We start from the raw sequence: 25,002 nt of genomic DNA, 5'->3' as shown, positions 1-25,002 counted from the left end.
AAACCAATTTTAAAATGAACCATATATATGCCACTTGATTTAGTTGCAGGTTGCAGTAGGAAAAAAGAAAATGAACTTTATATATGTTGAAAATGAACTTTATATATGTTGGTTTAGTTAATAAAATTTGCTAGCAGTACATGGTTCATTTAAATGAAATGAACACTAGTTGGCAGTAGCAAATGCTACTACTGGTTTAGCCATTCTTGATTCATGTTTATTAAATTTTTAGGGTTCATATATAGCAAGAATGCATTCTCTGGTTCATTTAAATGCCTAATGAAATGCATTCTCTGGTTCATGCTAATAACAAGAATGAAATGTTGATATACAAAATGAATTGCTGCCACTGTAGGTGTTGCATGCTCATGCTAATAATATGAATGAAATGCAAAATTGCTTGCTCATGCTCATGCTCCTAACAAGAATGAAATGCAAAAATGCTGCCATAAATTGCTACTGGTAAAAAATGCTCAATTGTTTAGTTCAAAATGCTCATGCATGCTCACTGGTTGTAAATTAATTTGGTTCAAAATGAAAATGCATCATTACCTACTGCCAAAAAAAGAAAATGAAATAGAGGTTTGGCTCAAAATTGATTTTACTTGCAGTAGCTAAAATGAAAATTGATTTTGTTTAGTTAATTGGCCAGTGCATGTACAAGGTGAAGGAATGTCACTTTAATTCCACTTATAGCAGCAGTTGCTACTGCTGCTATATATGCAGTAGTGGTTCTTCATTTAAATGCCTACTGCCAAGAATGCTAGCAGTAGCAAGTGTTAGGGTTAGGCATACATTTAAATGTTAGGGTTAGGGTTAGCCAAGAATGCTAGGGTTAGGGTTAGCCAAGTGTTAGGGTTAGCCAAGAATGCTAGCAGTAGTGGTTCTTCATTTAAATGCCTACTGCCAAGAATGCTAGCAGTAGCAAGAAAATTCATTGGTATTTGCTTCTTATTTTTGAATACATAAAAACTAATTAAGCATCAAATGCTACCAGTAGCAAGTGTTAGGGTTAGGCATACCTCACATTTATTCACTAGCAGTAGGTTTACTTTATTTAAAAAGAACAAGTGATATGTTCATTCTCTGGTTCATTTAAAAAGAACAAGTGCTATGTTCATTCTCTGGTTTTAAATGGATGCTGTCAACTAATGTACACTGTTAAACATAGCTGGTGCTACTGTAAGAACAAGTGCTATTTTATGCTACTGTAAGTGCTATGAAATGATTTTGTGTCAGGAATTCAGTATGCATATAAAATGATTTTGTGTCTCTGGTTAAATGCATGCTACTGAATTTGTTCTCTGGTTTGAAAATGAAATGCATGCTACTGGCATGGTGCTGCTGATGTTAAGTGCATGATGATGTATATGAAATGATTAAGTGCATGTTGATGTATATGGTGCTGTGTATGCTGATGTATATGGTGCTGTGCATGCTGATGCAATGGTGCTGCTCTCCACACTAAATGATCAAGAATGAAATGGTGCTAAAGTATATGGTCTTCTTTTTGCATTTCTGTACATTTGCAGGAATTGAGTTGCTATTGAGTGCCGGAATGTCGATTCATTTCCGTTCCGGCAATTCTAGCACTCGGCATGACCAATTTTTAGCAAAGGTCATGCCGAATTTTTCCGTGAATTCTAACTCTTTTTCATCTTCTATTAGTGCAAGCCACCATGTCGTCTCAAGAAGAGTTAGAGGAGCACTACAATAGGCACTTCTTTAGGACGGAGGAGGATGCCGAGGCCGCTGGTGTTGGCGGCGACGAGGACCATGAGATGGAGGATGCCGCTGGGGGTAGTGCCAACGAGCCGAGCGGCAACGAGGCAAGCGCCGCCGCCGGGGGTAGTACCTACGAGCCTAGCGGCGATGAGGCAACCGGCGCCGCCGGGGGTGGCGGCGAGACAAGCGGCGACGATCCTAGCGGCGCCGCCAGGAGTAGTGGCACCGGGACAAGTGGAGCCAATAGGCCGCGGAAGGCAAGGCGCCAAAACACGGTCGGCACCGGCAGAGACACAGTCAAAGAGGTGGACCCCGCTAGTGGTTTGCCGGTGGAGCCTAAGGATGTTGCCAAGTGGTACGGCAACCAACTGGCATGTATCCTCCGAGAGGTCGTCAATCTCAACGAGACGGACCTTCGAGCTGAGAGCAAAGCGCCTTTGCGAGCCCAGCTCATTGCGAGGTTGCACGCACGATACAAGTTCCTAGGCGACTACGCCTCCAGTCATCAAACCAACAACATTGTGAACTCACAAGCCCTCCTGAAGTTCACCAAACACCTCAGCAGCTATAAGTACATGGTGCGGAGGCTGATTGCTGAGGGCAAAGGTTTCGAAGAGGTCCACTCCGCCTTTCCGCATGTCACCCAGGCGGACTTTGATGCTTTTGTGGCCAATGAAGAGCTACAAGCAACCAAGAATCGCAAGTTGTGGGGGAAGGAAATGCGGGAGCTTAACATCAGCAACCACAACCTTGGGAGCTATGGGTACGAGGGAAAGGAGCCCTATTGGGCGAAGGAGGACGAGGCGTATGTAAATGCCGGCATTGAGAACCCCTGGCTCAAGTACAAGGACCCGCTTGAAAGAAGATTCATCAGGTCCCGGTACCATAAGAAGAAACTAACCGGGGAACTTGTCACGGACCCGAAGGTCATAACCGACATAATTTGGTTCACGAACGACCAGAAGGTCATGGCGTTGGAGAAAAAACTGGTAAGCAATTTACCGGTTTAATTAGATCAAGTATCGTTCATATAATAGTAGCAACATTTCTAAATGGTTTGCGTTTCTTCCGCAGGAAGAAGAAAGACAAAGACTTTCTCAAGGTGACGAAGGCTCCTCGTCCCAGGCGTCGACGGGCAGGGTAGCCTGGGACAAGCCTCTCGTACGGGCGCTAAACATCGTTAATGAGCATTCACCGACGAGAAGGCCGCATAGAGGCCGTGTGGCTGGCGCCGGTACAGGCTACAAGCATGGTCACTATGGCTTGTCGTCTGCGGCCGATAAAAATGCGCGTAATGAGAGGAAGCAGCGGGAGGCGGAGGAAATGAGGGAGTCAATCCTAGCCCAAGTCCAAGCTGGTTTGGTACCGCAACTGGTACCGCAACTCAAAGCTACACTCGTACCTGAAGTCAAAGCTGAAGTCGCCGCTGGAGTCCAAGCAGATTTCAACGCTCTACAAGCGTGGTATGAGGGTGGCAAACAAGGCCCCCCCCCCCAAAAATGCAAGTGGTTAGCTTCAACGGCAGCAACTCGATGGTGCCGCCGTCCGCCGGCCATGACAATGTTATAATGGAGACTCCTCCGGCCGCCGGCAATGTCGCTGGTGCTAGGGATTCACCGTCGATGCCGGGTAGCAGCCCCTCCGTCACTTGCACGCCCGCCGCCGCATGTGCTGGCCCGTCGACATTAGCCGAGCTCAACGCCCTCACGGTAATTAACTAATGTGTACATCAAGTTAATATATTAGTTTCGTCATCCTTGCCCTCTCTCTAACGCCATACACATGTTCTCGCAGGCGCTCTCGACGCCATGCACCTTCTTGATGAGAGTAAACGACGAACTCAAAGACGTCGCGAGGGGGTCCATCATTTGGCCCCTGGATAAGAAGTGGCACACACGAGATATGGCGGATGATGTTTACCGGGTTGAAGTGGATCGGGCGTTACCGGGCTATGAGGATTTGTTTCCTCCTAATCAACCACATGGTGCCGATGACGATAGCCCGTTGAATCTGGCCTCACTGAAGGGTTGGGTACTGCTATGGCCGAAGACCCTAATTCGGATCAACACCTACTCGGGGTCGACGGCAAGCAAAGACAAGCACCTTGCGGCGCCACATGTCAGCGTCCCTCCACGACAGCCAGCGGCGCCCGTGGTCATCGCCCCACCAGAACGGCCAGCTGCGCCAGAGGTCAGCGCCCCACCACAACAGCCAGCTGCGCCAGAGGCCGAGGAATATGAACGTGACAACTTCCAATGGGATATTCCTACGTCTTCACAAGTTTTCCATGAGGATGCGCCGGGCTTGAAATATGTGTGCTCCAAGAAGCTGTTCGATTCTCAAGAAACGGCTGATGAGGAGGAAAATCCTGAGGAGGTTGCCACCGCCACCGTCAAAAATATGTTGAGCCCAAACACACTCCGTGCTACGGCCACTACGGCGATGGATGGTCCAGCACTACAACCCAAGAAGAGGAAGAGGGCAAATAAGAAGGACGCCCAAGACAAGGCGGCGGCCAAATCCAAGGACAAGGTCCCACTCCTTGACAAGTTGCCAAACAATTGGCGACCTCTGCATCACTTGGGTCAACCGATTCTGCCGGAGCATGTCGTGAAGAAACTCACCCCGGATATGAGGAGCTTGCATGAGACTGTCTTGCATGTGGAGAACCTTCTTCTCAAATCAAAAGATCCTGGTTACCCTCTCTTGGTGGCGAAGGTGCCAACTGGCATGAACTTCGTCGAGAAGTACCCCGCGGACTTGTGCTTCATCCGGTTCAACGACATCTTCAGCATCTATCGCATGCAAGCGCTCCACTTTAGTGTGGTTCGCCTAGTTGCTCTTAGCTTGTCTGCCCAGATTGTTAAGGAGGGGACGCCAACCATCGCGATAATGGACCCCTTCTATATGCGGGAGAGCATCATCTGCAACCCTGGGGATCGCGCGATTGCCACCCAGCAGGTCGAGGATTTCATGCTGGCGAACATTAAGAAGGGCGCCATTCTCATCCCTTACTTCCCCGAGTAAGTAATCACTCGCTAGTCCCCCATCACCATTCTATCCTATATCTCCATTTGCATTTCCAAAGGTTAATCCGTGTGTTTTCCGCAGAGACAAGTTCTGCACCCTCATCGTCGTGCACCCGCAACACTCGCATGCAGTCTATCTCGACTCGGGTAGGGACCGCAAGAAAGACTACTCCCACATCAGGGCCCTTCTCAATGATGCTCTCACCGGCTTCGCCAACAAGGCAGGCCCCCTCAAAGTAGAGAGGAAATCCCGAGGAGGCTTGGTCTTAACCCACACAACCAACTTCCCCGCCTCAGTGCGATCGACGCCCGACAATGGGATGGACGCGTGGTACGCCATCCTTCAGATGCAGGAGTACATAAAGTACGCAGATGACATGTTGCTGCCAGAGAATCTCAGAAACAGGTTTGCAAACATGGCGGATGTCCCTGATAGAGAGATTAGAAAGAACTGGGGTCGCATCCAGCAGTTCATTTGCACGATAATCCTGCAGGATGTCAACAATAGGTCTGGCGAGTTCTTCTACGGCTATGGTCTACCACCTAATGACGAGATAGACCTCCGCTTGGAGATGTCGCGTGATGAGAGGCCATTCAACTCGCTTGAGGGCTGCCGTCCATTCCCCCCTAGGCGTACAACCTGATCCTACGACGGGAACACTTGCTAAAGCTTGAACGATATGTCCTTGAACTTCCGTACTGTAATAATTGCTATATATTCCCATAGAATCGACTAGTTGCTTTTATTTAGTTGTATGAATGTGCATGTGAACATGTGTCTGTAGTTTCATTTACTTCGCTATATATTTCTAGATTATGGCGTACATAGCTTAATAATTATTTGCATTTACTCGACCACTACTTGCCTCGTATTTGGAGTTCGCCGATGATTAGAATGTTCGGTCAATCGTACACTCGGGGGTGGAGCCAGTGAGCCTTGGTGCGACGTCCACAAGTATCAATCTATTGTGCATCCTACCTAGCCTCACTGACTCCATCCCTGGATGTTAATATTTGTTTCGACCAACAAAGTATGAGGCACGCTATTTAATTCGTACTACTTGTCTTCTATTTGAGTTCTCACATCTTAATTGCATTGGCCGATGATTAAAATGTTCGGTCACTTGTACACTCCGGGGTGGGGCCAGTGAGGCTTGGTGTGATGGCCACAAATATCAATCTATTGTGCATCCTACCTAGCCTCACTGACCCCATCCTTGTATGTTATTATTTATTTCGACCAACAAAGTATGAGGCACATGCTATTTAGTTCATACTACTTGTCTCTTATTTGAGTTGGCACTTGTTCATTGCATTGGTACTAACGTTTTACTTGTCTTGTGAATGGAGATGCCGACGACATATGTCGTGTACAAGGGGAGGGTTCCTGGAGTCTACGACGACTGGGAGGACTGTCGGAGACAGGTGCACCGTTTCAGCGGCAACAGCTACAAGGGATACCCCACTAGGGTGGAGGCGGAAGGAAGATACGCCCGTTATCTAGCGGGAGAGATGAGGGACATGAGGAGGAACCGGATGAAGACCATGGCCTTCGTGATGATGGTCATCATGACCATGTTGGTCATGTTCTATGTGATTGTAGTTTAGGTTAGGACCTACATTGTGAGGTGTATGACGATACTTGTGACGACTATGTACCGAGACTTCTAACTTTGTGAAACTTCGTCGTTCGGTGTTGCATATGCACATGTGTTGTATGAATCAACACATTCCGGAACGAGACTTGCGTAATTGTGTATTGATACCGAAATGAAACTTGGCTCTCTATGTGCTTCTCATATTGCATGTAATGCTGTCTAAATATGAACTGCGTTGTAAATATATACTGCTGTCAAATATGTATTGTAATATGCTAGAAAAAAAGCTGGAAAATGAATTTTCGAATATAATTACCGGCACACCTAAATGCCCTACTACCGGCGCACGTGGCATGCGCCAGTGCTGGAAGACCTACTGCCGGCGCAGCTGCACGTGCGCCGGTGGAATATCTCTTTGCCGGCGAAGCTTGGGTGGTGCGCTGGCAGTAGCTGACATATCGCCGGCGCACTACCTGGTGCGCCGGCAGTGTCCATTTATCACCGGCGCGTTCGCACCGGCGGGCTCGTGGTGCGCCGGCAATGGGCCTTTTAGGTGCGCCGGCAATGGGCCTTTTCCTAGTAGTGCCTCCAGTATTAAGTTGCAAAGCAACAGACAATTGCATTAAGTATGGTGCGTAATGTAATCAACAACTACATCCTTAGACATAGCATCAATGTTTTATCCCTAGTGGCAACAGCACAACACAACCTTAGAACTTTCTGTCACTGTCCCAGGTGTCAATGCAGGCATGAACCCACTATCGAGCATAAATACTCCCTCTTGGAGTTACAAGCATCTACTTGGCCAGAGCATCTACTAGTAATGGAGAGCATGCAAGATCATAAACAACACATAGATATAACTTTGATAATCAACATAACAAGTATTCTCTATTCATCGGATCCCAACAAACGCAACATATAGAATTACAGATAGATGATCTTGATCATGTTAGGCAGCTCACAAGATCCGACAATGAAGCACAATGGGGAGAAGACAACCATCTAGCTACTGCTATGGACCCATAGTCCAGGGGTAGACTACTCACACATCACTCCGGAGGCGACCATGGCGGCGTAGAGTCCTCCGGGAGATGAATCCCCTCTCCGGCAGGGTGCCGGAGGCGATCTCCTGGATCCCCCGAGATGGGATCGGCGGCGGCGGCGTCTCAGTAATGTTTTCCGTATCGTGGCTCTCGGTACTGGGGGTTTCGCGACGGAGGCTATAAGTAGGCGGAAGGGCAGGTCAAGAGGCGGCACGAGGGGCCCACACTAAAGGCCGGCGCGGCCAGGGCTTGGGCCGCGCCGCCCTGTAGTCTGGCCACCTCGTGGCCCCACTTCGTCTCCTCTTCGGACTTCTGGAAGCTTCGTGGCAAAATAGGACCCTGGGCGTTGATTTCGTCCAATTCCGAGAATATTTCGTTACTAGGATTTCTGAAACCAAAAACAGCAGAAAACAGCAACTGGCACTTCGGCATCTTGTTAATAGGTTAGTTCCAGAAAATGCACGAATATGACATAAAGTGTGCATAAAACATGTAGATAACATCAATAATGTGGCATGGAACATAAGAAATTATCGATACGTTGGAGACGTATCAGCATCCCCAAGCTTAGTTCTGCTCGTCCCGAGCAGGTAAAACGATAACACAGATAATTTCTGGAGTGACATGCCATCATAATCTTGATCATACTATTTGTAAAGCATATGTAGTGAATGCAGCGATCAAAACAATGTATATGACATGAGTAAACAAGTGAATCATATAGCAAAGACTTTTCATGAATAGCACTTCAAGACAAGCATCAATAAGTCTTGCATAAGAGTTAACTCATAAAGCAATAATTCAAAGTAAAGGTATTGAAGCAACACAAAAGAAGATTAAGTTTCAGCGGTTGCTTTCAACTTATAACATGTATATCTCATGGATATTGCCAACATAGAGTAATATAATAAGTGCAATAAGCAAGTATGTAGGAATCAGTGCACAGTTCACACAAGTGTTTGCTTCTTGAGGTGGAGAGAAATAGGTGAACTGACTCAACAATAAAGTAAAAGAATGGTCCTCCATAGAGGAAAAGCATCGATTGCTATATTTGTGCTAAAGCTTTGATTTTGAAAACATGAAACAATTTTGTCAACGGTAGTAATAAAGCATATGTATCATGTAAATTATATCTTACAAGTTGCAAGCCTCATGCATAGTATACTAATAGTGTCCGCACCTTGTCCTAATTAGCTTGGACTACCGGATCATCACAATGCACATGTTTTAACCAAGTGTCACAATGGGGTACCTCTATGCCGCCTGTACAAAGGTCTAAGGAGAAAGCTCGCATAGTATTCTCAACTTAGACATCCATACCGGGACAACATAGACAACAGATAATGGACTCCTCTTTTATGCATAAGCATGTAACAACAATTAATAATTTTCTCATTTGAGATTGAGGATATTTGTCCAAAACTGAAACTTCCACCATGGATCATGGCTTTAGTTAGCGGCCCAATGTTCTTCTCTAACAATATACATGCTTAACCATAAGGTGGTAGATCGCTCTTACTTCAGACAAGACGAACATGCATAGCAACTCACATGAAATTCAACAAAGAATAGTTGATGGCGTCCCCAGTGAACATGGTTATCGCACAACAAGCAACTTAATAAGAGATAAAGTGCATAATTACATATTCAATACCACAATAGTTTTTAAGCTATTTGTCCCATGAGCTATATATTGCAAAGGTGAATGATGGAATTTTAAAGGTAGCACTCAAGCAATTTACTTTGGAATGGCGGAGAAATACCATGTAGTAGGTAGGTATGGTGGACACAAATGGCATAGTGTTGTTTGGCTCAAGGATTTGGATGCATGAGAAGTATTCCCTCTCGATACAAGGTTTAGGCTAGCAAGGCTTATTTGAAACAAACACAAGGATGAACCGGTGCAGCAAAACTCACATAAAAGACATATTGTAAACATTATAAGACTCTACACCGTCTTCCTTGTTGTTCAAACTCAATACTAGAAATTATCTAGACCTTAGAGAAACCAAATATGCAAACCAAATTTTAGCATGCTCTATGTATTTCTTCATTAATGGGTGCAAAGCATATGATGCAAGAGCTTAAACATGAGCACAACAATTGCCAAGTATCACATTACCCAAGACATTATAGCAATTACTACATGTATCATTTTCCAATTCCAACCATATAACAATTTAACGAAGAAGAAACTTCGCCATGAATACTATGAGTAGAAACTAAGGACATACTTGTCCATATGCTACAGCGGAGCGTGTCTCTCTCCCATACAATGTGAATGCTAGGATCCATTTTATTCAAACAAAACAAAAAACAAAAACAAACCGACGCTCCAAGCAAAGCACATAAGATGTGATGGAATAAAAATATAGTTTCAGGGGAGGAACCTGATAATGTTGTCGATGAAGAAGGGGATGCCTTGGGCATCCCCAAGCTTAGACGCTTGAGTCTTCTTAGAATATGCAGGGGTGAACCACCGGGGCATCCCCAAGCTTAGAGCTTTCACTCTCCTTGATCATGTTGCATCATACTCCTCTCTTGATCCTTGAAAACTTCCTCCACACCAAACTCGAAACAACTCATTAGAGGGTTAGTGCACAATAATAAAAATTAACATGTTCAGAGGTGACACAATCATTCTTAACACTTCTGGACATTGCATCAAGCTACTGGACATTAATGGATCAAAGAAATTCATCCAACATAGCAAAAGAGGCAATGCGAAATAAAAGGCAGAATCTGTCAAAACAGAACAGTTCGTATTGACGAATTTTAAAATGGCACCAGACTTGCTCAAATGAAAATTCCCAAATTGAATGAAAGTTGCGTACGTATCTGAGGATCACTCACGTAAATTTGCATAATTTTCTGAGTTACCTACAGAGAATTTTGCCCAGATTCGTGACAGCAAAGAAATCTGTTTCTGTGCAGTAATCCAAATCTAGTATGAACTTTTCTATCAACGACTTTACTTGGCACAACAAAACACAAAACTAAGATAAGGAGAGGTTGCTACAGTAGTAAACAACTTCCAAGACACAAAATAAAAACAAAGTACTGCAGGTAAAAACATGGGTTGTCTCCCATAAGCGCTTTTCTTTAACGCCTTTCAGCTAGGCGCAGAAAGTGTGTATCAAGTATTATCGAGGGGTGGTGCATCGTTATTATGAGCTCCCCCATCCGTAGTGGCACTAAGGGCTTTGTCAATTTTAGGCCTATAATAATATTTCTTTGGTTTAGGCACTTTAGAGACATACATAAACTTTTGCTCCTTACCCACATAAGCTTTCTCCTTATATTTAAGAGAAGAAAATGTTGAACCCAAGGTTCCCATAGCTTTTTCAAGTTCATCAATCCTATTGCTTTGATCATCATGGATAACACAAGTTCCTAGGACACTAATTCTTTCATCAATTTCTCCTAAGGATTTATCAAGTTCATCAGCTTTATCAAATAATATTTCCAATTTAGCTTCAATGCTTGAGAAATTTTTCTCTATGGTTTCCAATTTTTTCATAACATCTTCAAGAGAGATTTTAGTTTTAACTTCATCAACAGGAGGTATTCCAAATAGACTCTCAATCATGCAACTAGCTTCTAATGCAGGAGTACTTAGGAAGTTACCTTTTGCGAGACTATCAAGAACATACCTATTCCAGCTAGAGATACCAACATAAAAATTCCTGAGTAAGATAGTGGTGGAGTGTTTCTTAGTGCACCTATTATGGGCATCACTAATTCTATACCAAGCATCTCTTAAACATTCTCCCCCTCGTTGCTTAAACGTACGAACTTCAACTTCAGGATTACTCATTTTAGCAACAGTAAATAAAGCAAACTAGATAAAGTAAATGCAAGTAAACTAATTTTTTTGTGTTTTTGATATAGCAAACAAGATAGCAAATAAAGTAAAACTAGCAACTAATTTTTTTTGTATTTTGATTTAGTGCAGCAAACAAAGTAGTAAATAAAACTAAGCAAGACAAAAACAAAGTAAAGAGATTGAGAAGTGGAGACTCCCCTTGCAGCGTGTCTTGATCTCCCCGGCAACGGCGCCAGAAAAAGCTGCTTGATACGCGTACAACACGCGTCCGTTGGGAACCCCAAGAGGAAGGTGTGATGCGTACAGCGGCAAGTTTCCCTCAGTATGAAACCAAGGTTTATCGAACCAGTAGGAGCCAAGAAGCACGTTGAAGGTTGATGGCGGCGGGATGTAGTGCGGCGCAACACCAGAGATTCCGGCGCCAACGTGGAACCTGCACAACACAACCAAAGTACTTTGCCCCAACGAAACAGTGAGGTTGTCAATCTCACCGGCTTGCTGTAACAAAGGATTAACCGTATTGTGTGGAAGATGATTGTTTGCAGAAAACAAGAGAACAAGATTGCAAGTAGATTGTATTTCAGGAAAGAGAATTGGACCGGGGTCCACAGTTCACTAGAGGTGTCTCTCCCATAAGATAAACAACATGTTGGGTGAACAAATTACAGTTGGGCAATTGACAAATAAAGAGGGCATGACCATGCACATACATATCATGATGAGTATAGTGAGATTTAATTGGGCATTACGACAAAGCACATAGACCGCCATCCAACTGCATCTATGCCTAAAAAGTCCACCTTCAGGTTATCATCCGAACCCCCTCCAGTATTAAGTTGCAAAGCAACAGACAATTGCATTAAGTATGGTGCGTAATGTAATCAACAACTACATCCTTAGACATAGCATCAATGTTTTATCCCTAGTGGCAACAGCACAACACAACCTTAGAACTTTCTCACATCGTCCTGTGTCAATGCAGGCATGAACCCACTATCGAGCATAAATACTCCCTCTTGGAGTTACAAGCATCTACTTGGCCAGAGCATCTACTAGTAACGGAGAGCATGCAAGATCATAAACAACACATAGATATAACTTTGATAATCAACATAACAAGTATTCTTTATTCATCGGATCCCAACAAACGCAACATATAGAATTACAGATAGATGATCTTGATCATGTTAGGCAGCTCACAAGATCCGACAATGAAGCACAATGGGGAGAAGACAACCATCTAGCTACTGCTATGGACCCATAGTCCATGGGTAGACTACTCACACATCACTCCGGAGGCGACCATGGCGGCGTAGAGTCCTCCGGGAGATGAATCCCCTCTCCGGCAGGGTGCCGGAGGCGATCTCCTGGATCCCCCGAGATGGGATCGGCGGCGGCGGCGTCTCAGTAAGGTTTTCCGTATCGTGGCTCTCGGTACTGGGGGTTTCGCGACGGAGGCTATAAGTAGGCGGAAGGGCAGGTCAAGAGGCGGCACGAGGGGCCCACACTACAGGCCGGCGCGGCCAGGGCTTGGGCCGCGCCGCCCTGTAGTCTGGCCACCTCGTGGCCCCACTTCGTCTCCTCTTCGGACTTCTGGAAGCTTCGTGGCAAAATAGGACCCTGGGCGTTGATTTCGTCCAATTCCGAGAATATTTCGTTACTAGGATTTCTGAAACCAAAAACAGCAGAAAACAAAGAATCGGCACTTCGGCATCTTGTTAATAGGTTAGTTCCAGAAAATGCACGAATATGACATAAAGTGTGCATAAAACATGTAGATAACATCAATAATGTGGCATGGAACATAAGAAATTATCGATAGGTTGGAGACGTATCAGAGAGCTCCTTGGATACTTGGTATCAGCCAGAGGTATTGAGGCGAATCATGAGAAGATACAAGAAATTGTGACAATGAGAAAGCCGACGAAGCTTAAGGAGATACATCAGCTGACAGGACGTGTCGCGGCTCTGAGCAGATTTGTTGCCAGGCTAGGAGAAAAAGCGCTACCCTTTTATGCGCTAATCAAGCAAGGAGAAAAGTTCGAGTGGAACGAAGAAGCAGAGAGGGCGTTTGAGCACCTCAAGCGCACAATCTCGACACCTCCAATACTGGTGGCGCCCAAGGAAAAGGAACCTCTCCTGTTATATATCGCGGCCACACCTCAGGTGGTCAGCACAGTACTTGTGGTAGAAAGAGAAGAAGAAGGGAAACTTCATGGAGTCCAAAGGCCGGTATATTTCATCAGTGAAGTTTTATCGCCTTCAAAACAGCGGTACCCGCACTATCAGAAGTTAGTGTATAGAGTGTTTACAACCGCAAGAAAATTGCGACACTATTTTTTGGTGCAAGAAAACCGCAAGATAATAGTGGTCAATGAGGCGCCTTTATCAAACATCCTAAACAATCCAGAAGCTACAGGTCATGTCTCCCTTTGGGGAATAGAGATTTCCCCTCGGGACATCACGTATGAAAAACGAAAAGCAATAAAGTCGCAAATTTTGCCAGACTTTGTCGCAAAGTGGATGGAGCTGCAAAATACGGTACCTCTAGATTTATCGAGTACCTGGAGGATGAACTTCGACGGGTCCAAGAGGATAGAAGGAGCTGGAGCAGGCGTGATATTAGTGTCACCTCAAGGAGATAAGATGAAATATGTGCTGCGGATGACGTTTCCCAATGCATCCAATAATGAGGCGGAGTATGAAGCACTCATACATGGGATGAAGATGGCGAAGGCTTGTGGAGCAACCCGATTAAAAAATTTCAGCGACTCCCAACTGGTGGCTCAGCAGGTGATGAATCAGTGCGATGCAGTCAATGACAGCATGATAGCATACAAGGAGGTATACAATGAACTCGAGAAACTCTTTGATGGGTGTGAAGTGAACCATATTAGTAGACTCAACAACGATGAAGCCAATGTTTTGGCAAACATCGGATCGCAATGCTTGGCAATACCACCTGGCGTATTTTGGGAGGAGATAAGCAAAAGATCAACTAAGGCAAAAAAAATATCGAAACAACCAAAGAAGAAAGAGAAGCTTGAGAAAGACTCGGGGGCTCCAGCAGAATCAGAAGCAAACACATCAGGAGAGGAAGAGGAATCACATGAGGTGATGATGGTACAAGTTCCTTGGATGCAGGTTTACGTAGCATATATCCTAAGGAAAAAGATACCCGAAGATCCGGTAGAAGCAAGGCGGGTTATTCGACGATCTAAAGCTTTTACTGTGGTCAAAGGAGAGCTGTACAAGCGAAGTATATCGGGAGTATTGCAGAGATGCGTTACACCTGAAGAAGGAAGAGTTATCCTGAAGGATGTACACGAGGGAGTGTGCGGACACCATGATACGTCTCCGACGTATCGATAATTTCTTATGTTCCATGCCACATTATTGATGTTATCTACATGTTTTATGCACACTTTATGTCATATTCGTGCATTTTCTGGAACTAACCTATTAACAAGATGCCGAAGTGCCAGTTCCTGTTTTCTGCTGTTTTTGGTTTCAGAAATCCTAGTAACGAAATATTCTCGGAATCGGACGAAATCAACGCCCAAGTTCCTATTTTCACCGGAAGCATCCAGAACACCCGGGAAGGATCAGAGAAGGGGGACAGGGCCGCCAAACCACACCCCAGCGCGGCCAGGGGGGCCGCGCCCCCCTATAGTTTGGGCAGCCCAGAAGCCCTCCTGCGCCGCCTCTTCGCCTATATAAAGCCCCTGACCTAAAAACCTCGGGGCGTTCAATGAAAACCACAGAAACCTTCCAGAGCCGCCGCCATCGCGACGCCAAGATCTGGGGGACATGAGTCTCTGTTCCGGCACGCTGCCGGAGCGGGGAAGTGCCCCCGGAAGGCTTCTCCATCGACACCGCTGCCATCTCCACCGCCATCTTCATCACCGCTGCTGCTCCCATGAGGAGGGAGTAGTTCTCCATCGAGGCTCGGGGCTGTACCGGTAGCTATGTGGTTAATCTCTCTACTATGTACTTCAATACAATGATCTCATGAGCTGCTTTACATGATTGAGATTCATATGAGTTTTGTATCACTACTATCTATGTGCTACTCTAGCAAAGTTATTAAAGTAGTATTATTCCTCCTGCACGTGTGTAAAGGTGACAGTGTGTGCACCGTGTTAGTACTTGGTTTATGCTATGATCATGATCTCTTGTAGATTGCGAAGTTAACTATTGCTATGATAATATTGATGTGATCTATTCCTCCTACATATGCATGAAGGTGACAGTGTGCATGCTATGCTAGTACTTGGTTTAGTCTTTTGATCTATCTTACACTAAAGGTTACTAAAATATGAGCATTATTGTGGAGCTTGTTAACTCCGGCATTGAGGGTTCGTGTAATCCTACGCAATGTGTTCATCATCCAACAAAAGTGTAGAGTATGCATTTATCTATTCTGTTATGTGATCAATGTTGAGAGTGTCCACTAGTGAAAGTGTAATCCCTAGGCCTTGTTCCTAAATACTGCTATCGCTGCTTGTTTACTGTTTTACCGTGTTACTACTGCTGCAATACTACCACCATCAACTACACGCCAGCAAGCTATTTTCTGGCACCGTTGCTACTGCTCATATATATTCATACCACCTGTATTTCACTATCTCTTCGCCGAACTAGTGCACCTATTAGGTGTGTTGGGGACACAAGAGACTTCTTGCTTTGTGGTTGCAGGGTTGCATGAGAGGGATATCTTTGACCTCTTCCTCCCTGAGTTCGATAAACCTTGGGTGATCCACTTAAGGGAAAACTTGCTGCTGTTCTACAAACCTCTGCTCTTGGAGGCCCAACACTGTCTACAGGAAAGGAGGGGGAAAGTAGACATCAAGCACTTTTCTGGCGCCGTTGCCGGGGAGGGAAGGTAAACGGCACTCACACATTGGCAAGCCCGGCAACTAAGCACTTTTCCTCCCTCGTCAACTACGCGCCAAGCACTTTTCTGGCGCCGTTGCCGGGGAGGAAAGGTAAAAGGCACTCATACTCCGGTTCCAGGTAAAGCACTTTTCTGGCGCCATTGTGTTTGTGCTCAAAGCTATTTCCTTTAGATCCTGCAATTGCATCTTTTTGTTTCTTGTTTACACTAGTTTGGCATAATGGACAAGAGTGAGCTTCTATTTCTATTTCCTGATTTAAAACATGGATTGTTTGATGCGAAAATTAAAAAACCTATGGAATCTTATTTGCATGCTGGTAGTAATATTAGTATGAACGCTTTGAACACCATTGTTGATAATAATATAGAAAGTTCTAAGCTTGGGGAAGCTGGTTTTCATGATCTTTTTAGTCCCCCAAGCATTGAGGAGAAAATTTTCTTTGATGATACTTTGCCTCCTATTTATGATGATTATAATGATAGTGGTCTTTTGGTGCCACCTACTATGGAGAGTGAATTTGATTATGATTACAATATGCCTCTTATATTTTATGATAATAATAATGATAGCTACTTTGTTGAATTTGCTCCCGCTATTACTAATAAAATTGATTATGCCTATGTGGAGAGTAATAATTTCATGCACGAGACTCATGATAAGAATGCTTTATGTGATAGTTATATTGTTGAGTTTGCTCATAACACTACTGAAAGTTATTATGAGAGAGGAAAATATGGTTGTAGAAATTTTCATGTTACTAAAACACCTCTCTATGTGCTGAAATTTTTGAAGCTACACTTGTTTTATCTTCCTATGCTTGTTACTTTGCTTTTCATGAACTTGATTATTTACAAGATTCCTATGCATAGGAAGCATGTTAGACTTAAATGTGTTTTGAATTTGCCTCTTGATGCTCTCTTTTGCTTCAACTACTATTTCTTGCGAGTGCATCATTAAAACTGCTGAGCCCATCTTAATGGCTATAAAGAAAAGAACTTCTTGGGAGATAACCCATGTGTTATTTTGCTACAGTACTTTGTTTTATATTTGTGTCTTGGAAGTTGTTTACTACTGTAGCAACCTCTCCTTATCTTAGTTTAGTGTTTTGTTGTGCCAAGTAAAGTCGTTGATAGAAAAGTTCATACTAGATTTGGATTACTGCGCAGAAACTGTTTTCTTTGCTGTCACGAATCTGGGCAAAATTCTCTGTAGGTAACTCAGAAAATTATACCAATTTACGTGAGTGATCCTCAGATATGTACGCAACTTTCATTCAATTTGGGAATTTTCATCTGAGCAAGTCTGGTGCCATTTTAAAATTCGTCTTTACGGACTGTTCTGTTTTGACAGATTCTGCCTTTTATTTCGCATTGCTTCTTTCGCTATGTTGGGTGGATTTCTTTGTTTCATTACCTTCCAGTAGCTTTGGGCAATGTCCAGAAGTGTTAAGAATGATTGTGTCACCTCTGAACATGTGAGTTTTTGATTATGCACTAACCCTCTAATGAGTTTGCTTTGAGTTTGGTGTGGAGGAAGTTTTCAAGGGTCAAGAGAGGAGGATGATATACTATGATCAAGAAGAGTGAAGAGTCTAAGCTTGGGGATGCCCCGGTGGTTCATCCCTGCATATTTCAAGAAGACTCAAGCATCTAAGCTTGGGGATGCCCAAGGCATCCCCTTCTTCATCGACAAATTATCAGGTTCCTCTCTTGAAACTATATTTTTATTCGGTCACATCTTATGTACTTTACTTGGAGCGTCTGTGTGCTTTTGTTTTTGTTTGTGTTTGAATAAATTGGATTACATCATGCTTGTGTGGGAGAGAGACACGCTCCGCTGGTTCGAATGAACACATGTGTTCTTAGCTCATAATATTCATGGCGAAGTTTCTTCTTCGTTAAATTGTTATATGGTTGGAATTGGAAAATGATACATGTAGTAATTGCTATAAATGTCTTGGGTAATGTGATACTTGGCAATTGTTGTGCTCATGTTTAAGCTCTTGCATCATATACTTTGCACCTATTAGTGAAGAAATACATAGAGCATGCTAAAATTTGGTTTGCATAATTGGTCTCTCTAAGGTCTAGATAATTTCTAGTAAGGTGTTTGAACAACAAGGAAGACGATGTATAGTCTTATAATGCTTGTAATATGTCATTTATGTGAATTTTGCTGTACTAGTTCATACTTGTGTTTGCTTCAAACAACCTTGCTAGCCTAAAACTTGTATCGAGAGGGAAAACTTCTCATGCATCCAAATACTTGAGCCAACCACTATGCCATTTGTGTCCACCATACCTACCTACTACATGGTATTTCCTGCCATTCCAAAGTAAATTGCTTGAGTGCTACCTTTAAACAATTCAAAATTTATTACCTCTGATTTGTGTCAATGTTTTATAGCTCATGAGGAAGTATGTGGTGTTTATCTTTCAATCTTGTTGGGCAACTTTCACCAATGGACTAGTGGCTTCATCCTCTTATCCAATAATTTTGCAAAAAGAGCTGGCAATGGGATTCCCAGTCCCAAATTAATTAACAAAAATAGACAATCCTCCATGGTATGTGATTGTTGGACGGCACCCGAAGGATTCGGTTAGCCATGGCTTGTGTAAGCAAAGGTTGGGAGGAGTGTCATCATAATAAAACTAAAATAAAAAAGGCACTCCTTCATGGTATGAGATTGTTGGCAGGCACCCGAGGATTCGGTTAGCCATGGTTTGTGAAAGAAAGGTTGGAAGGAGTGCCACACAAAAATAAAAATAAAATGGGAGCCGCTCTTTGAAGGTTTGTCTGGCAAGGGGGTTAGAGTACCCGCTACCATTCGTTGACAACAACATACACCTCTCAAAACTTTATTTTTATGCTCTCTTTATGTTTTCAAAATAAAAGCTCTAGCACAAATATAGCAATCGATGCTTTCCTCTTTGAAGGACCATTCTTTTACTTTTATTGTTGAGTCAGTTCACCTATCTCTCTCCACCTTAAGAAGCAAACACTTGTGTGAACTTTGCATTGATTCTTACATATTTGCATATTGCATTTGTTATATTGCTTTGCATTGACAACTATCCATGAGATATGCATGTTACAAGTTGAAAGCAACCGCTGAAACTTAATCTTCTTTTGTGTTGCTTCAATACCTTTACTTTGAATTATTGCTTTATGAGTTAACTCTTATGCAAGACTTATTGATGCTTGTCTTGAAGTGCTATTCATGAAAAGTCTTTGCTATATGATTCACTTGTTTACTCATGTCATATATATTGTTTTGATCGCTGCATTCACTACATATGCTTTACAAATAGTATGATCAAGATTATGATGGCATGTCACTCCAGAAATTATCTGTGTTATCGTTTTACCTGCTCGGGACGAGCAGAACTAAGCTTGGGGATGCTGATACGTCTCCGACGTATCGATAAATTCTTATGTTCCATGCCACATTATTGATGTTATCTACATGTTTTATGCACACTTTATGTCATATTCGTGCATTTTCTGGAACTAACCTATTAACAAGATGCCGAAGTGCCAGTTCCTGTTTTCTGCTGTTTTTGGTTTCAGAAATCCTAGTAACGAAATATTCTCGGAATCGGACGAAATCAACGCCCAAGTTCCTATTTTCACCGGAAGCATCCAGAACACCCGGGAAGGATCAGAGAAGGGGGACAGGGCCGCCAAACCACACCCCGGCGCGGCCAGGGGGGGGCCGCGCCCCCCTATAGTTTGGGCAGCCCAGAAGCCCTCCTGCGCCGCCTCTTCGCCTATATAAAGCCCCTGACCTAAAAACCTCGGGGCGTTCGACGAAAACCACAGAAACCTTCCAGAGCCGCCGCCATCGCGACACCAAGATCTGGGGGACAGGAGTCTCTGTTCCGGCACGCTGCCGGAGCGGGGAAGTGCCCCCGGAAGGCTTCTCCATCGACACCGCTGCCATCTCCACCGCCATCTTCATCACCGCTGCTGCTCCCATGAGGAGGGAGTAGTTCTCCATCGAGGCTCGGGGCTGTACCGGTAGCTATGTGGTTAATCTCTCTACTATGTACTTCAATACAATGATCTCATGAGCTGCTTTACATGATTGAGATTCATATGAGTTTTGTATCACTACTATCTATGTGCTACTCTAGCAAAGTTATTAAAGTAGTATTATTCCTCCTGCACGTGTGTAAAGGTGACAGTGTGTGCACCGTGTTAGTACTTGGTTTATGCTATGATCATGATCTCTTGTAGATTGCGAAGTTAACTATTGCTATGATAATATTGATGTGATCTATTTCTCCTACATATGCATGAAGGTGACAGTGTGCATGCTATGCTAGTACTTGGTTTAGTCTTTTGATCTATCTTACACTAAAGGTTACTAAAATATGAGCATTATTGTGGAGCTTGTTAACTCCGGCATTGAGGGTTCGTGTAATCCTACGCAATGTGTTCATCATCCAACAAAAGTGTAGAGTATGCATTTATCTATTCTGTTATGTGATCAATGTTGAGAGTGTCCACTAGTGAAAGTGTAATCCCTAGGCCTTGTTCCTAAATACTGCTATCGCTGCTTGTTTACTGTTTTACTATGTTACTACTGCTGCAATACTACCACCATCAACTACACGCCAGCAAGCTATTTTCTGGCACCGTTGCTACTGCTCATATATATTCATACCACCTGTATTTCACTATCTCTTCGCCGAACTAGTGCACCTATTAGGTGTGTTGGGGACACAAGAGACTTCTTGCTTTGTGGTTGCAGGGTTGCATGAGAGGGATATCTTTGACCTCTTCCTCCCTGAGTTCGATAAACCTTGGGTGATCCACTTAAGGGAAAACTTGCTGCTGTTCTACAAACCTCTGCTCTTGGAGGCCCAACACTGTCTACAGGAAAGGAGGGGGAAAGTAGACATCACACCACGCAAGCAGTCAAGCAATAGCAGCCAAGGTCTTTAGGGCAGGATTCTATTGGCTAACTACAATAGAAGATGCGAAGGACATAGTGCGCACCTGTGATACGTGCCAAAGATTCGGGGCAAAACCTAATTCTCCGGCAGCAGAGTTGATGCCAATACCTTTGTCGTGGCCTTTCGCACAATGGGGTCTCGATATGGTGGGGAAATTACATAAGGCGTGGCCAGGAGGATACGTATATATGCTCGTGGCTGTCGACAAGTTTACTAAGTGGATTGAGGCAAAACCAATAACTTCTCTAGATGCAGCATCGGTGGTAAGCTTCGTTAAGGGCATCGTCTTTCGTTTTGGTGTCCCTCACAGCATTGTCACGGACAACGGCAGCAATTTCACCTCCAAGGAATTCAAGGCATATTGCGCAGAGGTGGGCATCAAACTATACTTTACATCAGTTGCGCACCCGCAAACCAATGGTCAAGTCGAGAAAGCAAACGGTATCATCTGCAATGGTATCAAGAAACGATTGTTGACACCCTTGGAGAAAGCTCGACATACTTGGCCAGAAGAGCTGCCTAGCGTGTTGTGGAGTATACGGACAACACCTAATACAGCAAAACAGGAAACTCCGTTCTTTTTGGTCCATGGGGCCGAGGCAGTGCTCCCGATAGAAATAGAACACAACTCCCCGAGAGTGATGGAATATGATGAAGAAACTTCAAGAAAGGCACTAGAGGACGATGTCGATGCACTCGATGAAGCTAGAGATGAGGTGCTATCAAGAGTTACCAAATACCAGCAAGACCTGAAAAATTATCATAGTCGACGTTTGCGCCCAAGATCTTTTCAAGTTGGCGACCTCATTCTTCGACTCACCCAGGACAGCCATGAAAAATTCGAGTTACCATGGGTAGGACCATACATCGTTACAGAGGTGATCGCAGGAGGAGCGTACAGAATAAAGGACAAGAAGACAGGGGTCGCAGAGCCAAATCCATGGAACGTGGCGCAGCTTCGGCGTTTTTACGCGTAGAAGTCAAAATAGAGATATGCATGTAAACATACAATGTACTGAAAAGCTCGCGAGTTTTCAGACGCACTTTTCCTTTCAGGGCACCGAGTGGGGCTGGAAGGTTTTTAATGAGGCGGGCTCGCGATGCTGCAATATAGTAAAGATATTGGTGGTATACATCTTTTTCTTCGACAGGCTCGGGGGCTTGCAACCCGCAAGTTGAACAATATATACTCGGTCCTTACAATATAAACTCAATTCATTTGCTTTGGTCTGAACACCTCGCAAATAACATACATACACTCGGGGCTAAAGGAAAAAATACATAGTTTCGCAACTTACAAGATATTTCTCGCAATATACAAGATATCTCTTTATTTCAGGAAAAATTCGACAGAAGGAAAAAAAAAACTTCAATCATCTCCTATAAGGTCATCTATGTTTACCCTTTCATCTCCCGCAGAAGCACCCATGGAATCAGCATAATGGTTCTCCGTGAAGTACGCAGCATCCATCCGAAGAAGATCTTCAATCATCTTTTCGGCTACGGGTGTCACCGCATCGTTGATCTTGTCGACGTTCCTCCTTCGTTTTCTTAATCGTTTGTGGCAAAGATCAACAACATTGGACATATCAAGTTTCGGGTAGCAGATTTGGAGCATGATCATAGAGAACCTAGCACCAGCCATTAACTGAGCCTTCACAAATCCATGGATTCGACGAACACTCTTAAACTTGTTCATCAATTTAGGAAGAGTTTTGGGTTGCAGATTCCGAGGAAACATGGCGTTGTAAACCATGGCTAGTGTCTTTGTGCAGAAGTCAAGATATTCCCGAACCTGAGAAGCACGATCCTAAAATCGTACAATTTGTCGGGTCCGGTCCGGGGAAGACCAAAAGCTGGCATTGTTCTGCTGAGCAAGTCGAATAAGAACCTCGGCTCTCGCATCAACACGCTGGTCTTCGGCAGGAGCATCCAAGAAGGAACCTAACCGTATCAGGAAATATGATGAGGACCGAAAAACTCATACGCGATAAATAAAAGGAGAACTCAAAGGGCGAGACTTACCCGCCATATCCAGACTTGCGTCAGTCAGTAGTTCAAGCATATAATTTTCTCGAGAAGAGGCTTGTAAAGCCTCGGCAATCGCAGCATCTTTCAACTTTAAAGTTTCTTGAGCCTGCTGAAGAGCCATCTTTTCCCGCTCGGAAGATTTGTGGGATTGATCCATGACAATAAGGGATTGTTTCTTCATGGCTTGGAGTTGTTGTCGAAGTTCAGCTAATTCTAGTTGATTCAGGTTTAAAGATGAGGAATCGTCCAGCAAAACGTCGTCAGCTATCCGTTTAGAGCGAGAAGTGGAAGGGGAAGTAGATGATGGCCCAGCAGTCTTAGAGTAATTATCAAACACCAACTGAAAGAAAAGGAAAAAGTCAACATCAATTACCACAACAGGATTCTTTCCTTTTTCATTCATAATGATGAAATATTTACATAAGTGGGGGATCCATTACAAAAGGTCAACTTCTAGTGAGTCGATGAATGACAGTCATACATCATGAAGATATCGGCAACTACCAAAAGAAAAAGAAAGGAACGGAGGAATAAGTTGGTCTACTTGACCTCCGGCTTGGCAGAACTGGAGGAAGCAGCTGGTTTGTATCCGAGGAAGGAGAGAATCTTCTTAGAGTGCGGCTTGGCAGCCTTCACCAAGGACTTCCACTTCTCCTTGTTCATTCTCTTCGTTTCACCAGCCTTCGCCCAGTCGACGTTTTGCTGGCTTTCGGCAACCAGGGCTATGGTTCCTTCAACCCCAAACTTTAAATTCTCCTGCCGAAAAGCCAATCCAAGATCTTCCTGGGGAAGGAAGCACCTGGCAAGCTCAGAGAAGATAGTTGGTTGTGTTTGCTTGGGGAAGAAGTAGGGGAAGAGGCGCGTGAATGCGGTCCGCGCATCGATAATACTGCTGCGTGCTAGATCCCCGTGAAGTTCAAGGATGGAGAGGGCGTCGAGAAGACGATCATCCTCAGCTTCCTGAAGGGCAAAATCTTCACCCATCTTTCCTACTGAAACAAAATTCGGGTTCATCAAGACATATGCGGAGAGCCAATTCTAAAAGAGGCTTGAGAAAAGTGATCAAAGAACTCACTGACAAAGCGCCGATTTTGTGACTCTAAGCGGCCTATGATGGCCTCTTCACGCGCAATCTGTTGAGTCATCTTCTCGCTCAAAGCATTCTCAGCATGGTGGAGCCGCTTCCGAAGATCTTCAAGAGAGGCAGCGTCTTGCTCAGCCTTTTTGCGAGCCTTCTCGCTTTGATCAAGCTTGATAGCAAGATCATCAGCGCGTTTGTTGGCTTTTGCGAGAGACTCTGGAGAAAGGAGATGTTGCAGGAATTTGAAATCAAAATATAACATAATCCAGTCAAGGAAAAACAAAATATCCTATCTGCAGAAGCAAGGTTTACCTTTCAAATCTTCGACAGTATCTCGATACCCAATAAATTGAGTACCGAGATTTATGAAATGTTTCATCAGAGGCTGCAAAAAGAGAGTCGACAGACAGGCTCAGAAAGGAAAACCTCGACAAACGATAAACAATATAGTTGCAAGAAAACTTACATCATTCAAGGAAGGAGTCGTCGAACTTCTGGCCAAAAAGTCGTGGCTCTCGCCAAGTCCAATCCTTGGTCTTTTTGGTGAAGAAGCTCGGGGGCTGGCGACAGGAGTCGACATTTCCAGATCTTGATGAGGGGGAGGCGAGTTTTCCTCCACAGCACGGCGTGCTTCCGAAAGAACTAAAGTATTTGACGTGCTCGTTGGAGCCATCACGTTAACAGCGGGTTCTTCTTCTTCTTCGCCACTGTCAAGAAAGAAACATGAGGATGTTTAAAAGAGAAATATGTAAAAAAAAACACAAAAAGGAGACACTTACGAGCTAATGATGGCATCTTCATAAGGGC

Source organism: Lolium perenne, chromosome 3 (genome assembly GCF_019359855.2).
Source record: "Lolium perenne isolate Kyuss_39 chromosome 3, Kyuss_2.0, whole genome shotgun sequence".
In the NCBI taxonomy this organism is placed as follows: Eukaryota; Viridiplantae; Streptophyta; class Magnoliopsida; order Poales; family Poaceae; genus Lolium; species Lolium perenne.
The sequence above is the reverse complement of the archived record's forward strand: the minus strand, read 5'-3'. Positions refer to the sequence as shown.